Source organism: Salmo salar, unplaced genomic scaffold (assembly GCF_905237065.1).
Source record: "Salmo salar unplaced genomic scaffold, Ssal_v3.1, whole genome shotgun sequence".
NCBI lineage: Eukaryota > Metazoa > Chordata > Actinopteri > Salmoniformes > Salmonidae > Salmo > Salmo salar.
In genome coordinates, this window is record NW_025550085.1 from 49,825 (window position 1) to 65,300 (window position 15,476).

General features: G+C 41.0%; 6 non-coding genes across 6 annotated transcripts; all 6 read left to right on the top strand.

The window, feature by feature from the left end:
• The first annotated feature begins 753 nt into the window (after positions 1-753).
• Positions 754-826, top strand: trnav-cac (transfer RNA valine (anticodon CAC)). The gene has a single exon. It is a non-coding gene; the product is annotated as a tRNA-Val (tRNA).
• Positions 827-6,860: 6,034 nt separating this feature from the next.
• Positions 6,861-6,933, top strand: trnav-cac (transfer RNA valine (anticodon CAC)). Its single transcript has one exon. It is a non-coding gene; the product is annotated as a tRNA-Val (tRNA).
• Positions 6,934-7,911: 978 nt separating this feature from the next.
• On the top strand, positions 7,912-7,984 carry trnav-cac (transfer RNA valine (anticodon CAC)). Its single transcript has one exon. It is a non-coding gene; the product is annotated as a tRNA-Val (tRNA).
• Positions 7,985-13,367: 5,383 nt separating this feature from the next.
• trnat-cgu (transfer RNA threonine (anticodon CGU)) lies at positions 13,368-13,439 on the top strand. Its single transcript has one exon. It is a non-coding gene; the product is annotated as a tRNA-Thr (tRNA).
• Positions 13,440-14,578: 1,139 nt separating this feature from the next.
• Positions 14,579-14,650, top strand: trnaa-ugc (transfer RNA alanine (anticodon UGC)). Its single transcript has one exon. It is a non-coding gene; the product is annotated as a tRNA-Ala (tRNA).
• Positions 14,651-15,118: 468 nt separating this feature from the next.
• On the top strand, positions 15,119-15,190 carry trnat-cgu (transfer RNA threonine (anticodon CGU)). Its single transcript has one exon. It is a non-coding gene; the product is annotated as a tRNA-Thr (tRNA).
• The last annotated feature ends 286 nt before the right edge of the window (positions 15,191-15,476 follow it).

Genomic DNA, 15,476 nt, shown 5'->3' on the forward strand with positions numbered 1-15,476 from the left:
ACACTCGCTGATAAGCCTGAACAGGAGAGGACTCCCACTTGAACAAAAACCCAGAAAAACCCAGAAGGAATTGCTAACCAAACTTAGCTACCAAGCTAACTGAACCAAAAGAACACATGGCTCTCAACGCTCTCTACAACAATATTCGCCCAACCAAAACATCCCCTCAAACAAAAACAATGTTCAAACTAAACTAACCCAAGTTAACTATAAAATAGTCAAATAAGCTAAATTACAAATAAACAAACATATCAATAATAAAGCAAAGACAATCTAGACAAAACCTTAACTATGACAAAATGTTAAAGTAAAGTACTAAAGTAAGACTAAAGTACAATTAACTTTAACTTACAGACAAGCTCCCACTTGTCACAGGCAAGCTCATAGCCTGGAGGAGCAGGGAGAGAGAAAGAGAGAGAGTGGTTAGTGAAGCAGTTTAAATACCCTGAGCCAAGGTGGCTCCAATCACACCAGTTCCAATCACTAATGACCCTCCTCTGCCTAAAGGAGGAACCGCCCCTGCACTGCAGAGGAGGGGCCGTGACAGTGGTGTAGTGGTTATCACGTTCGCTTCACACGCGAAAGGTCCCCGGTATGAAACCGGGCGGAAACAGAGCTCATTGACACATGCAATGAGTACCGTATTTATACAGAGAATAGATCTTTTCATAAATGCCTTATTTTGGAAATTCAAATACCTGCAATGAATATCTGTAAAATTCTGTTTACTCCTTGCAGAAAAGTCAAGCAGCAGTTTCTGTAGTGTAGTGGTTATCACGTTCGCTTCACACGCGAAAGGTCCCTGGTTCGACACCGGGCGGAAACAGAGTTCATTGACAGATTCAGTAAGTACCAGAGAATTTCATTAATGCCTTATTTTGGAAATTTGAATACTTGCCATGAATATCTGTAAAATTCAGTTTACTCCTTGCAGCTAATTGTATCGGTAGTTTCTGTAGTATAGTGGTTATCATGTTCGCTTCACATGCGAAAGGTCCCAGGTTTGAAACCGGGCGGAAACGGAGTTCATTGACACATGCAATGAGTACTGAATTTATACAGAGAATAGTTATTTTCATAAATGACTTATTTTGGAAATTCGAATACATTTATTTATATAGCCCTTCGTACATCAGCTGATATCTCAAAGTGCTGTACAGAAACCCAGCCTAAAACCCCAAACAGCAAGCAATGCATGTGAAAGAAGCACGGTGGCTAGGAAAAACTCCCTAGGAAAAACTCCCTAGAAAGGCCAAAAACCTAGGAAGAAACCTAGAGAGGAACCAGGCTATGAGGGGTGGCCAGTCCTCTTCTGGCTGTGTCGGGTGGATATTATAACAGAACATGGTCAAGATGTTAAAATGTTCATAAATGCCCAGCGTGGTCAAATAATAATAATCATAGTAGTTGTCGAGGGTGCAACAAGCACGTCTGGTGAACAGGTCAGGGTTCCATAGCCGCAGGCAGAACAGTTGAAACTGGAGCAGCAGCACGGCCAGGTGGACTGGGGACAGCAAGGAGTCATCATGCCAGGTATATTTAAATTCACACAGGACACCGGATAAGACAAGAGAAATACTCCAGATGTAACAGACTGACCCTAGCCCCCCGACACATGAACTACTGCAGCATAAATACTGGAGGCTGAGACAGGAGGGATCAGAAGACACTGTGGCCCCATCCGATGATACCCCCGGACAGGGCCAAAAAGGCAGGATATAACCCCACCCACTTTGCCAAAGCACAGCCCCCACACCACTAGAGGGATGTCTCCAACCACCAACTTACCGTCCTAAGACAAGGCCGAGTATAGCCCACAAAGATCTCCGGAAGACCACGTCAGTGACTCATCCCACTCAAGTGACGCACCCCTCCCATGGACGGCATGGAAGAACACCAGTAAGCCAGTGACTCAGCCCCTGTAATAGGGTTAGAGGCAGAGAATCCCAGTGGAGAGAGGGGAACCGGCAAGGCAGAGACAGCAAGGGCGGTTCGTTGCTCCAGCCTTTCCGTTCACCTTCACACTCCTGGGCCAGACTATACTTAATCATAGGACCTACTGAAGAGATAAGTCTTCAGTAAAGACTTAAAGGTTGAGACTGAGTCTGCGTCTCTCACATGGGTAGGCAGACCATTCCATAAAAATGGAGCTCTATAGGAGAAAGCCCTACCTCCAGCCGTTTGCTTAGAAATTCTAGGGACAATTAGGAGGCCTGCGTCTTGTGACCGTAGCGTAAGTGTAGGTATGTACGGCAGGACCAAATCGGAAAGATAGGTAGGAGCAAGCCCATGTAATGCTTTGTAGGTTAGCAGTAAAACCTTGAAATCAGCCCTTGCCTTAACCTGTTAGGGCTAGGGGGCAGTATTGACACGGCCGGATAAAAAACGTACCCGATTTAATCTGGTTACTACTCCTGCCCAGTAACTAGAATATGCATATAATTATTGGCTTTGGATAGAAAACACCCTAAAGTTTCTAAAACTGTTTGAATGGTGTCTGTGAGTATAACAGAACTCAAATGGCAGGCCAAAACCTGAGAAAATTCCATGCAGGAAGTGGCCTGTCTGACAAGTTGTGTTTTATCTTGGCTCTTTTTATTGAAGACTGAGGATCTTTGCTCTAACATGACACTTCCTACGGCTCCCATAGGCTCTCAGAGCCCGGGAAAAAGCTGAACGATATCGAGGCAGCCTCTGGCTGAAACACATTATCGCTTTTGGCAAGTGGCCGATCAGAGTACTATGGGCTTAGGCGCGTGCCCGAGTCGACCGAATGCTTTATTTTCTTTCGTCTGTTTACCTAAACGCAGATTCCCGGTCGGAATATTATCGCTTTTTTATGAGAAAAATGGCATAAAAATTGATTTTAAACAGCGGTTGACATGCTTCGAAGTACGGTAATGGAATATTTCGAATTTTTTTTGTCACGAATTGCGCCATGCTCGTCACCCTTATTTACCCTTTTGGATAGTGTCTTGAACGCATGAACAAAACGCCTCTGTTTAGATATAACTATGGATTATTTTGAACCAAACCAACATTTGTTATTGAAGTAGAAGTCCTGGGAGTGCATTCTGACGAAGACAGCAAAGGTAATAACATTTTTCTTATAGTAAATCTGACTTTGGTGAGTGCTAAACTTGCTGGGTGTCTAAATAGCTAGCCCTGTGATGCCGGGCTATCTACTGAGAATATTGCAAAATGTGCTTTCACCGAAAAGCTATTTTAAAATCGGACATATCGAGTGCATAGAGGAGTTCTGTATCTATAATTCTTAAAATAACTGTTATGCTTTTTGTGAACGTTTATCGTGAGTAATTTAGTAAATTCGGCAGTGTTCGGTGGGAATGCTAGTCACATGCTAGTCACATGCTAATGTAAAAAGCTGTTTTTTGATATAAATATGAACTTGATTGAACAAAACATGCATGTATTGTATAACATAATGTCCTAGGGTTGTCATCTGATGAAGATCATCAAAGGTTAGTGCTGCATTTAGCATTGGTTTGGGTTTATGTGACATTATATGCTAGCTTGAAAAATGGGTGTCTGATTATTTCTGTCTGGGTACTCTGCTGACATAATCTAATGTTTTGCTTTCGTTGTAAAGCCTTTTTGAAATCGGACAGTGTGGTTAGATTAACGAGAGTCTTGTCTTTAAAATGGTGTTAAATAGTCATATGTTTGAAAAATTGAAGTTTTTGTATTTTTGAGGTTTTTGAATAACGCGCCACGGTATTACACTGGCTGTTACGTAGGTGGGATGATTTGGTGCCACCTACCCTAGAGAGGTTAACAGGAAGCCAGTGTAGGGAGGCTAGCACTGGAGTAATATGATCAAATTTTTGGGTTCTAGTCAGGATTCTAGCAGCCGTATTTAGCACTAACTGAAGTTTGTTTAGTGCTTTATCCGGGTAGCCGGAAAGTAGAGCATTGCAGTAGTCCAGCCTAGAAGTAACAAAAGCATGGATTAATTTTTCTGCATCATTTTTGGACAGAAAGTTTCTGATTTTTGCAATGTTACGTTGATGGAAAAAAATCTGTCCTTGAAACAGTCTTGATATGTTCTTCAAAAGAGAGATCAGGGTCCAGAGTAACGCCGAGGTCCTTCACAGTTTTATTTGAGACAACTGTACAACCATCCAGATTAATTGTCAGATTCAACAGAAGATCTCTTTGTTTCTTGGGACCTAGAACAAGCATCTCTGTTTTGTCCGAGTTTAAAAGTAGAAAGTTTGCAGCCATCCACTTCTTTATGTCTGAAACACAGGCTTCTAGCGAGGGCAATTTTGGGCTTCACCATGTTTCATTGAAATGTACAGCTGTGTGTCGTCCGCATAGCAGTGAAATGTAACATTATGTTTTCGAATGACATCCCCAAGAGGTAAAATATATAGTGAAAACAACAGTGGTCCTAAAACGGAACCTTGAGGAACACCGAAATTTACAATTGTTTTGTCAGAGGACAAACCATTCACAGAGACAAACTGATATCTTTCCGACAGATAAGATATAAACCAGGCCACAACTTCTCCATGTAGACCAATTTGGGTTTCCAATCTCTCCAAAAGAATGTGGTGATCGATGGTATCAAAAGCAGCACTAAGATCTAGGAGCACGAGGACAGATGCAGAGAATCGGTCTGACGTTATTAAAAGGTCATTTACCACCTTCACAAGTGCAGTCTCAGTGCTATGATGGGGTCTAAAACCAGACTGAAGCGTTTCGTATACATTGTTTGTCTTCAGGAAGGCAGTGAGTTGCTGCGCAACAGCTTTTTCAAAATTTTTTGAGAGGAATGGAAGATTCGATATAGGCCGATAGTTTTTATAATTTCTGGGTCAAGATTCGGCTTTTTCAAGAGAGGCTTTATTACTGCCACTTTTCGTGAGCTTGGTACACATCCGGTGGATAGAGAGCCGTTTATTATGTTCAACATAGGAGGGCCGTGCACAGGAAGCAGCTCTTTCAGTAGTTTAGTTGGAATAGGGTCCAGTATGCAGCTTGAGGGTTTAGAGGCCATGATTATTTTCATCATTGTGTCAAAAGATATAGTACTAAAACACTTTAGTATGTCCCTTGATCCTAGGTCCTGGCAGAGTTGTGCAGACTCAGGACAATGGAGCTTTGGAGGAATACGCAGGTTTAAAGAGGAGTCCGTAATTTGCTTTCTAATGATCATGATCTTTTCCTCAAAGAATTTCATAAATTTATCACTGCTGAAGTGAAAGCCATCCTCCATTTGCGAATGCTGCTTTTTAGTTAGCTTTGCGACAGTATCAAAAGAAATTTCGGATTGTTCTTATTTTCCTCAATTAAGTTGGAAAAATAGGATGATCGAGCAGCAGTGAGGGCTCTTCGATACTGCACGGTACTGTCTTTCCAAGCTAGTCGGAGACTTCCAGTTTGGTGTGGCGCCAGTTCCGTTCCAATTTTCTGGAAGCTTGCTTCAGAGCTCGTGTATTTTCTGTATACCAGGGAGCTAGTTTCTTATGACAGATGTTTTTAGTTTTTAGGGGTGCAACTGCATCTAGGGTATTGCGCAAGGTTAAATTGAGTTCCTCGGTTAGGTGTTTAACTGATTTTTGTCCTATGACGTCCTTGGGTAGGCAGAGGGAGTCTGGAAGGGCATCAAGGAATCTTTGGGATGTCTGAGAATTTATAGCACAACTTTTAATGCTCCTTGGTTGGGGTCTGAGCAGATTATTTGTTGCAATTGCAAACACAATAAAATGGTGTTCCGATAATCCAGGATTATGAGGAAAAACATTAAGATCCACAACATTTATTCCATGGGACAAAACTAGGTCCAGAGTATGACTGTGGCAGTGAGTAGGTCCAGAGACATGTTGGACAAAACCCACTGAGTCGATGATGGCTCCGAAAGCCTTTTGGAGTGGGTCTGTGGACTTTTCCATGTGAATGTTAAAGTCACCAAAAATTTGAATATTATCTGCTATGACTACAAGATCCGATAGGAATTCAGGGAACTCAGTGAGGAACACTGCATATGGCCCAGGAGGCCTGTAAACAGTAGCTATAAAAAGTGATATAGTAGGCTGCATAGATTTCATGACTAGAAGCTCAAAAGACAAAAATGTCATTGTTTTTTTTTGTAAATTCAAATTTGCTATCATAAATGTTAGCAACACCTCCGCCTTTGCCGGATGCACGGGGGGTATGTTCAATAGTGTAACCAGGGGGTGAGGCCTCATTTAACACAGTAAATTCATCAGGTTATCACATTCGCTTTACACGCGAAAGGTCCTCGGTTTGAAACAGGGTGGAAACAGTGCTCATTGACATGTGCAGCAGGTACTGTACTTTCAACAAAGAATAGTTATTTTCATAAATTCCTTATTTTGGAAATTAGAAAACGTGCCATGAATATCTGTAAAATTCGGCTTATTCCTTGCAGCTAATTATAGCAGCAGTTTCTGTAGTGTAGTGGTTATCACGTTTGCTTCACACGCGAAACGTCCCCTTTTCGAAACCGGGCTGAAACAGAGTTCATTGACACATGCAATGAGTACTGAATTTATAAAGAAAATATTTATTGTCATAAATGCTTTATTTTGGAAATTTGAATACATGCAATGAATATCAGTAAAATTTGTTTTACTCCTTGCAGATAATTCAAGCTGCAGTTTCTGTAGTGTAGTGGTTATCACGTTCGCTTTACACGCGAAAGGTCCTCGTTTTGAAACCAGTCGGAAACAGTGCTCTTTGACACATGCAGTAGGTACTGTACTTTAAACAGAGAAAAGTTATTTTCATAAATGCCTAATTTTGGAAATTCGAATACGTGCCATGAATATCTGTAAAATTCGGTTTACTCCTTGCAGCTAATTGTAGCAGTAGTTTCTGTAGTGTAGTGGTTATCACGTTCCCTTCACACGCGAAAGGTCCCTGGTTCGAAAACAGGCGGAAACAACGCTCATTGACACATTCAAGAAGTACCATAGTGGTAACAGAGAATTTCATTAATGCCTTATTCTGGAAATTCGAATACGTGCCATGAATATCTGTAAAATTCGGTTTACTCCTTGCAGCTAATTTTAGCAGCAGTTTCTATTGTAGTGGTTATCACGTTCGCTTCACACGCGAAAGGTCCCCGTTTTGAAACCGGGCGGAAACAGAGTTCGTTGACACATGCAATGAGTACCGCATTTATACAGAAAATAGTTATTTTCATAAATGCCTTATTTTGGAATTCGAATACTTGCTATGAATATCTGTAAAATTCGGTTTACTCCTTGCAGAAAAATCAAGCAGCAGTTTCTGTATTGTAGTGGTTATCATGTTTGCTTTACACGTGAAAGGTCCTCGGTTCGAAACGGGGTGGAAACAGTGCTCTTTGACACATGCAGTAGGTACTGTACTTTTAACAGAGAATAGTTATTTTCATAAATGCCTAATTTTGGAAATTTGAACACGTGCCATGAATATCAGTAAAATTCGGTTTACTCCTCGCAGAAAAATCAAGCAGCATTCTGTAGTGTAGTGGTTATCACTTTCGCTTTACACGCGAAAGGTCCTCGGTTCGAAACGGGGTGGAAACAGTAATCTTTGACACATGCAGTAGGTACTGTACTTTTAACAGAGAATAGTTAATTTCATAAATGCCTAATTTTGGAAATTTGAACACGTGCCATGAATATCAGTAAAATTAGGTTTACTCCTTGCAGATAAGTGTTGCAGCAGTTTCTGTAGTGTAGTGGTTATCACAGTCGCTTCACACACGAAAGGTCCCTGGTATCGAAACCAGGCGGAAACAACGCTCATTGACACATTCAAGAAGTACCATATTGCTAACAGAGAATTTCATTAATCCCTTATTTTGGAAATTCGAATACGTGCCATGAATATTGGTAATATTCGGTTTACTCCTTGCAGGTAATTGTAGCAGCAGTTTCTGTAGTGTAGTGGTTATCACGTTTGCTTCACATGCGAAAGATCCCTGGTTCGAAACCGGGCGGAAACAACACTCATTGACACATTCAAGAAGTACTATAGTGGTAACAGAGAATTTCATTAATGCCTTATTTTGGAAATTTGAATACATGCAATGAATATTAGTAACATTTGTTTTACTCCTTGCAGATAATTCAAGCAGCAGTTTCTGTAGTGTAGTGGTTATCACGTTCGCTTCACACGCCCCTTTTTGGAGTTTCAGGAAGTGGAAGAGAAGCAGGTGTCTGAGTGCTTGAGAGAGAATATCGGGTTTTTTGGAGGTCTATTTGACTTATAAGTTTGAAAGTTTGTGAGTGACTGTAGTGAAGTTTCTGTGAAACTTTTTTGCTATTGTCCCCCATCAGCATGAGCTTTTTCGGGGATAATGCTTAAAATAACCGGACGGACAACATGGCTTCGACATCAAGAATACAAACGACGACGAGAAAGGACAACAGTGAAATCAGAATGTTAAACGAAGAACTGAAAAAAAGAACATATGAGAAGGAACTGACGGTGAATGTGGAAATAAGTGGAGAAGGGAAAATAACAACGATGGAATTGCTGAGAGGAATAAAGGAAGTTTGCAGAACAATACTGGGATGTCGAATGAAAGACGGAAATAAGTATGAAATAACAATGTCTCATGTAAATGGAAAAGAAAGACTAATAGACGGGCTAAAGATAAAGAACTGTCAAATCATGGCTAAAGAACTAGGGAACGATGAGCTGGTGGTGTCCTTTTTGAACTTGCCCGCATACATTACGGATGAGGAGATAGAGAAACTAAAAGGCTGGAAGGTGAAGGCGACCACGCCAATCAAGAGGAGGATGTGGCCAGGAACGGACATTGTAGATGGGACGAGATTTTGCAAGGTAAAGTTTACAGACAATGTGCAATCCTTGCCATATTCTACTAAATTTAACACTGTCGAGGGATTTGATTATTTTCGTGTAATCCACGACAATCAAGTGAAGGTATGTAGATTATGTATTCATCCGGGGCACATACTTAAGGAATGTCCGAATTCACATGCCACAAATGTAGTGAACAAGGGCATTATGCCAGAGAATGTCGGAACATAGGAAATGTGTGCAAAATGTGTGACAGACCTAAAGTTAGATGTAGCTGTAATAAGGGAGAAGATCACTTACTTTTGCAAACAATGGACCTCACGTCTGAGGAAGAGGGGAGTGTGCCTATGGAGAGGGAGGATGAGAGTGACATGGAGAGTGTGACTCAAGAGACAGTGGCAGATAAGCTTGAAGAACCTGTAATGTCTCCTGGCAAAGCACGGGACGCCGTTTTAGTCTCTGCTGCTGACAAGGTGGAACAGCAGCACATGATGGGTGAAAGACATACACAGGTAGAGATGGTGCAAGGTGCTTCTCAGGTGCCTGAGCCAGCTTTAAGCCTGTGTAAAAATTACACCAAAGAGTGGGCTGGGTCCACTGAAGTCACGGGCACTGTTAACCTCTTACATCTAGACGTTCCGCTAGCGGAACACCTGCTCCAATATCCAATGATAGGCGTGGCGCGAATTACAAATTCCTCAAAAATACAAAAACTTCAATTTTTCAAACATATGACTATTTCACAGCATTTTAAAGACAAGACTCTCCTTTATCTAACCACACTGTCCGATTTCAAAAAGGCTTTACAGCGAAAGCAAAACATTAGATTATGTCAGCAGAGTACCAAGCCAGAAATAATCAGACACCCATTTTTCAAGCTAGCATATAATGTCACAAAAACCCAGAAGACAGCTAAATGCAGCACTAACCTTCGATGATCTTCATCAGATGACACACCTAGGACATTATGTTATACAATACATGCATGTTTTGTTCAATCAAGTTCATATTTATATAAAAAACAGCTTTTTACATTAGCATGTGACGTTCAGAACTAGCATACCCCCGCAAACTTCCGGGGAATTTGCTAACAATTTACTAAATTACTCACGATAAACGTTCACAAAAAGCATAACAATTATTTTAAGAATTATAGATACAGAACTCCTCTATGCACTCGATATGTCCGATTTTAAAATAGCTTTTTGGTGAAAGCACATTTTGCAATATTCTAAGTACATAGCCCAGGCATCACGGGCTAGCTATTTAGACACCCGGCAAGTTTAGCACTCACCAATATCAGATTTACTATTATAAAAGTTTGATTACTTTTTGTTGTCTTCGTCAGAATGCACTCCCAGGACTGCTACTTCAATAACAAATGTTGGTTTGGTCCAAAATAATCCATCGTTATATCCGAATAGCGGCGTTTTGTTCGTGCGTCCCAGACACTATCCGAATGGTAAAGAAGGGTCGCGCGCATGGTGCAATTCGTGACAAAAAAAATCTAAATATTCCATTACCGTACTTCGAAGCATGTCAACCGCTGTTTAAAATCAATTTTTATGCCATTTTTCGCATAAAAAAGCGATAATATTCCAACCGGGAATGTCCATTTAGCTAAACAGAGGAAAGAAAACACAGCTTTCGGTCGACGCGGGCACGAGCCTGAGTCTCACAGTACTGTAACCAGCCACTACCCAAACGCGCTACTTTGTTTCAGCCAGAGCCTGCAAAGCCACGATTCAGCTTTTTACCGCCTTCTGAGACCCTATGGCAGCCGTAGGAAGTGTCACGGGACAGCTAAGATCCTCACTCTTCAATAAACAGAGACAAGAAGAACGACACCTTGTCAGACAGGCCACTTCCTGCATGAAACCTTCTCAGATATTTGCCTGCCAAATGAGTTCTGTTATACTCACAGACACCATTCAAACAGTTTTAGAAACTTTAGGGTGTTTTCTATCCATGTGTAATAAGTATATGCATATTCTAGTTACTGGGTAGGAGTGGTAACCAGATTAAATCGGGTACGTTTTTTATCCGGCGGTGTAAATACTGCCCCTAGCCCTAACAGGTTAACCGGTTGTCAACAATGCATTTATCACTTAACCTGTTAGGGCTAGGGGGCAGCATTGACACGGCTGGATAAAAAACATACCCGATTTAATCTGGTTACCACTCCTACTCAGTAACTAGAATATGCATATACTTATTACATATGGATAGAAAACACCCTAAATTTTCTAAAACTGTTTGAATGGTGTCTGTGAGTATAACAGAACTCAAATGGCAGGTCAAAACCTGAGAGATTCCTTTACAGGAAGTGGCCTGTCTGACCATTTGTTGAACTTCTTTTCCATCTCTATCATTTACTAAGGATCTCTGCTCTAACGTGACACTTCCCACGTCTTCCATAGGCTCTCAGAGCCCGGGAAAAAACAGAATGTCGTCATTCCAGCCCCAGGCTGAAACACATTATCGCCTTTCTCAAGTGGCCCATCAAGAGACACTAGCTTATGCGCGTGACCCCGACCGCCCCCGTCTTTGGGATTTTTTTCCTCTGTTTGCCGAAAAGGAGATTCCCTGTCGGAATATTATCGCTTTTCTACGAGAAAATGACGTAAAAATTGATTTTAAACAGCGGTTGACATGCTTCGACGCACGGTAATGGAATACTTTGAATTTTATTGTCAGGAATTGCGCCAAGCGCGTGACACTTCTTTACTATTTCGGATAGTGTCTGGAACGCACGAACAAAACGCCGCTATTCGGATATAACGATGGATTATTTTGGACCAAACCAACATTTGTTATTGAAGTAGCTGTCCTGGGTGTGCATTCTGACGAAGACAACAAAAGGTAATGACATTTTTATAATAGTAAATCTGATTATGGTGAGTGCTAAACTTGCCGGGTGTCTAAATAGCGAGCCCGTGATGCCTGGGCTATGTACTTAGAATATTGCAAAATGTGCTTTCACCAAAAAGCTATTTTAAAATCGGACATATCGAGTGCATAGAGGAGGTCTGTATCTATAATTCTTAAAATAATTGTTATGCTTTTTGTGAACGTTTATCGTGAGTAATTTAGTAAAATGTTAGCGAATTCCCCGGAAGTTTGCGGGGGGTATGCTAGTTCTGAACGTCACATGCTAATGTAAAAAGCTGGTTTTTGATATAAATATGAACTTGATGGAACAAAACATGCATGTATTGTATAACATAATGTCCTAGGTGTGTCATCTGATGAAGATCATCAAAGGTTAGTGCTGCATTTAGCTGTCTTCTGGGTTTTTGTGACATTATATGCTGGCTTGAAAAATGGGTGTCTGATTATTTCTGGCTTGGTACTCTGCTGACATAATCTAATGTTTTGCTTTCGCTGTAAAGCCTTTTTGAAATCGGACAGTGTGGTAAGATAAAGGAGAGTCTTGTCTTTAAAATGCTGTGAAATAGTCATATGTTTGAAAAATTGAAGTTTTTGTATTTTTGAGGAATTTGTAATTCGCGCCACGCCTATCATTGGATATTGGAGCAGGTGTTCCGCTAGCGGAACGTCTAGATGTAAGAGGTTAAGCTAAGTAAATAGTGATAAATGCAATGTTCGTATATACGGTTTCACTGTAACACCTCGCAGGGCAGACAGAGAACTGAAATGACATCATAAGTTCTTCCTTAAATACTTCTTGACAGACGTAGTTCCCTCTCCCTGAGGGCCTGTCATAGTAGAGGCTTGGGTGTGGTTTAGACTTACTCCAGCCTATCGTTGGCGTGCAGGCTGGTCCCAGCCTCTGGACGCATCTTTGTTGCCAAGCATAGTTGTCTTCTAGCTTATCTTCGTGTGTGTACCCGAGAGTCAGACACCCAAGGACAGTGCCTGTTCTTGTGCCACAGCCATTCTCCCCTCTATCAGTTCCTCACATACACCTGTCCTTGAGCGGCCCCACAACCAGGCATTGTGTGTGTGTGTCACGAGTCTACTCAGCCTACACTACTAGCCAGCAACCCTCCAGTTAGTCATGTCTATTATATGTCGCTCAATCTATGTTAATACAATATAAACCTCTTATGCTAGGCATTAGTATTCATAAGTTATGCACCACAACTCATTTTATTATATAGGTTTAAATAGTTGTATTATATTGGTTATGCAAACAAATAGTTGGTCAAACCCTAACAGTAATCTGAAGAACATGCGGTCAATCCCTGTTCATACATTTATACAACAGAAGTAGCATTGTTGCCAACTTTTATGGCGTCATTTTCAAAAACTGAAGTTCATGGGTTCGATCCCTGTCTGTACGTGGTTTAAGAATTGCTGCTATCATTTCATTGTAGTTTCAATGGAGTGGTGTATCTAAAAAGTACATTGCATTGATATTGCATTTTATTTGCAAATTAAATGGGATGGAAGCTCAGAGGGGGAGTGCATGCAAAATGTGTATGAGGTCCTCGGTTCAATCCCAAGATTCTCCACTGAGTTTATTTGTGTGCCAAATTCACATTTACACAACTACTACTTTCCAGAATGTGTATGTATAATTCACAGCTTAGAGTGGCATGGTGGCCAAGTGGTAAGGCGTCGGTCTCGTAAACCGAAGATCATGGGTTCAAATCCTGTCCGTGCCTTTATGAAAGACATCTGATATCATGGACCTGTGCTTCTGTTGGAGGACTTTGCAGAAAACGCAAGTTGTATCAATATTGCAAAACAACTATTTCAGTAAGGGCATGTATCTCTATGGTAGAGCCAGTACTTTACATGTATGCGCTCCAACGTTAATCCCCAACTTCTCTGTTGAGTGTATTTACTTGTTAAATTAGTTTTTGCACAACTCCCACTTTCCAGAATGTTGACATTCTAAGAAGGAAATAGATATGCTAAATCATCTGTTTCTGTAAACTGAAGCACATGGGTTCAAGCCTTGTTCGACGTTTATGGAAGATAGCTGATATTATGGAAATGTACATTCATTAGAACAGTGTAAAGAAAAGGTAAATTGTATTGATATGACCACTGCGACCGGAATGCTCTAGTCGGCTGGCCCTCGCTACCTATTCGTCACCAGACCCACAGGCTCCAGGTCATCTATAAGTCTATGCTAGGTAAAGCTCCGCCTTATCTCAGCTCACTGGTCACGATAACAACACCCACCCATAGCACTCGCTCCAGCAGGAATATCTCACTGGTCATCCCCAAAGCCAACACCTATTTTGGCCGCCTTTCCTTCCAGTTCTCTGCTGCCAATGACTGGAACGAATTGCAAAAATCGCTGAAGCTGGACACTTATATTTCCCTCACTAACTTTACACATCAGCTATCTGAGCAGCTAACCGATCGCTGCAGCTGTACATAGCACATCTGTAAATAGCCCACCCAATTTACCTACCTCATCCCTATATTGTTTTTATTTACTTTCTGCTCTTTTGCACACCAGTATTTATACTTGCACATCATCATCTGCTCATCTATCAATCCAACGTTAATTTGCTAAATTGTAATTACTTCGCTACTATGGCCTATTTATTGCCTTACCTCCTCATGCCATTTGCACACATTGTATATAGACTTTCTTTTTTCCTATTGTGTTATTGACTGTACGCTTGTTTATTCCATTTGTAACTCTGTGTTGTTGTTTGTGTCGCACTGCTCTGCTTTATCTTGGCCAGGTCGCAGTTCTAAATGAGAACTTGTTCTCCACTAGCTTACCCGGTTAAATAAAGGTGAAATAAAATAAAATAAGAAACATTTTTTTATTTTAAAGAAAGGGGATGTAGCTCAGTGGTAGAGCGCATGCTTTGCATGTATGAGGTCCTGGGTTCAATCCCCAGCTTCTCCATTGAAAATGTTTGCACTGACCCAACTCCTACTTTCCAGAATGTTGAAATTCTAAGCAGGAAACAGAGATGTGCTAAATAATTTGGTCTTGTAATCTGAACAACGTGCGTTCAATCCCTGTTCATACATTTATAGAACAGAAGTGGCATGGTTGCCATCTTTTATGGCGTCATTTTCAAAAACTGAAGTTCATGGGTTCGATCCCTGTCTGTACGTGGTTTAAGAATTGCTGCTATCATTTCATTGTAGTTTCAATGGAGTGGTGTATCTAAAAAGTACATTGCATTGATATTGCATTTTATTTGCAAATTGAATGGGATGGAAGCTCAGAGGGGGAGTGCATGCAAAATGTGTATGAGGTCCTCGGTTCAATCCCAAGATTCTCCACTGAGTTTATTTCATGTGCCAAATTCACATTTACACAACTACTACTTTCCAGAATGTGTATATATAATTCACAGCTTAGAGTGGCATGGTGGCCAAGTGGTAAGGCGTCGGTCTCGTAAACCGAAGGGCATGGGTTCAAGTCCCGTCCGTGCCTTTATGAAAGACATCTGATATCATGGACCTGTGCTTCTATTGGAGGACTTTGCAGAAAAAGCAAGTTGTATCGATATTGCAAAACAACTACTTTAGTAAGGGCATGTATCTCTATGGTAGAGCCAGTACTTTACATGTATGCGCTCCAACGTTAATCCCCAACTTCTTTGTTCAGTGTATTTACTTGTTAAATTAGTTTTTGCACAACTCCCACTTTCCAGAATGTTGACATTCTAAGAAGGAAATAGATATGCTAAATCATCTGTTTCTGTAAACTGAAGCACATG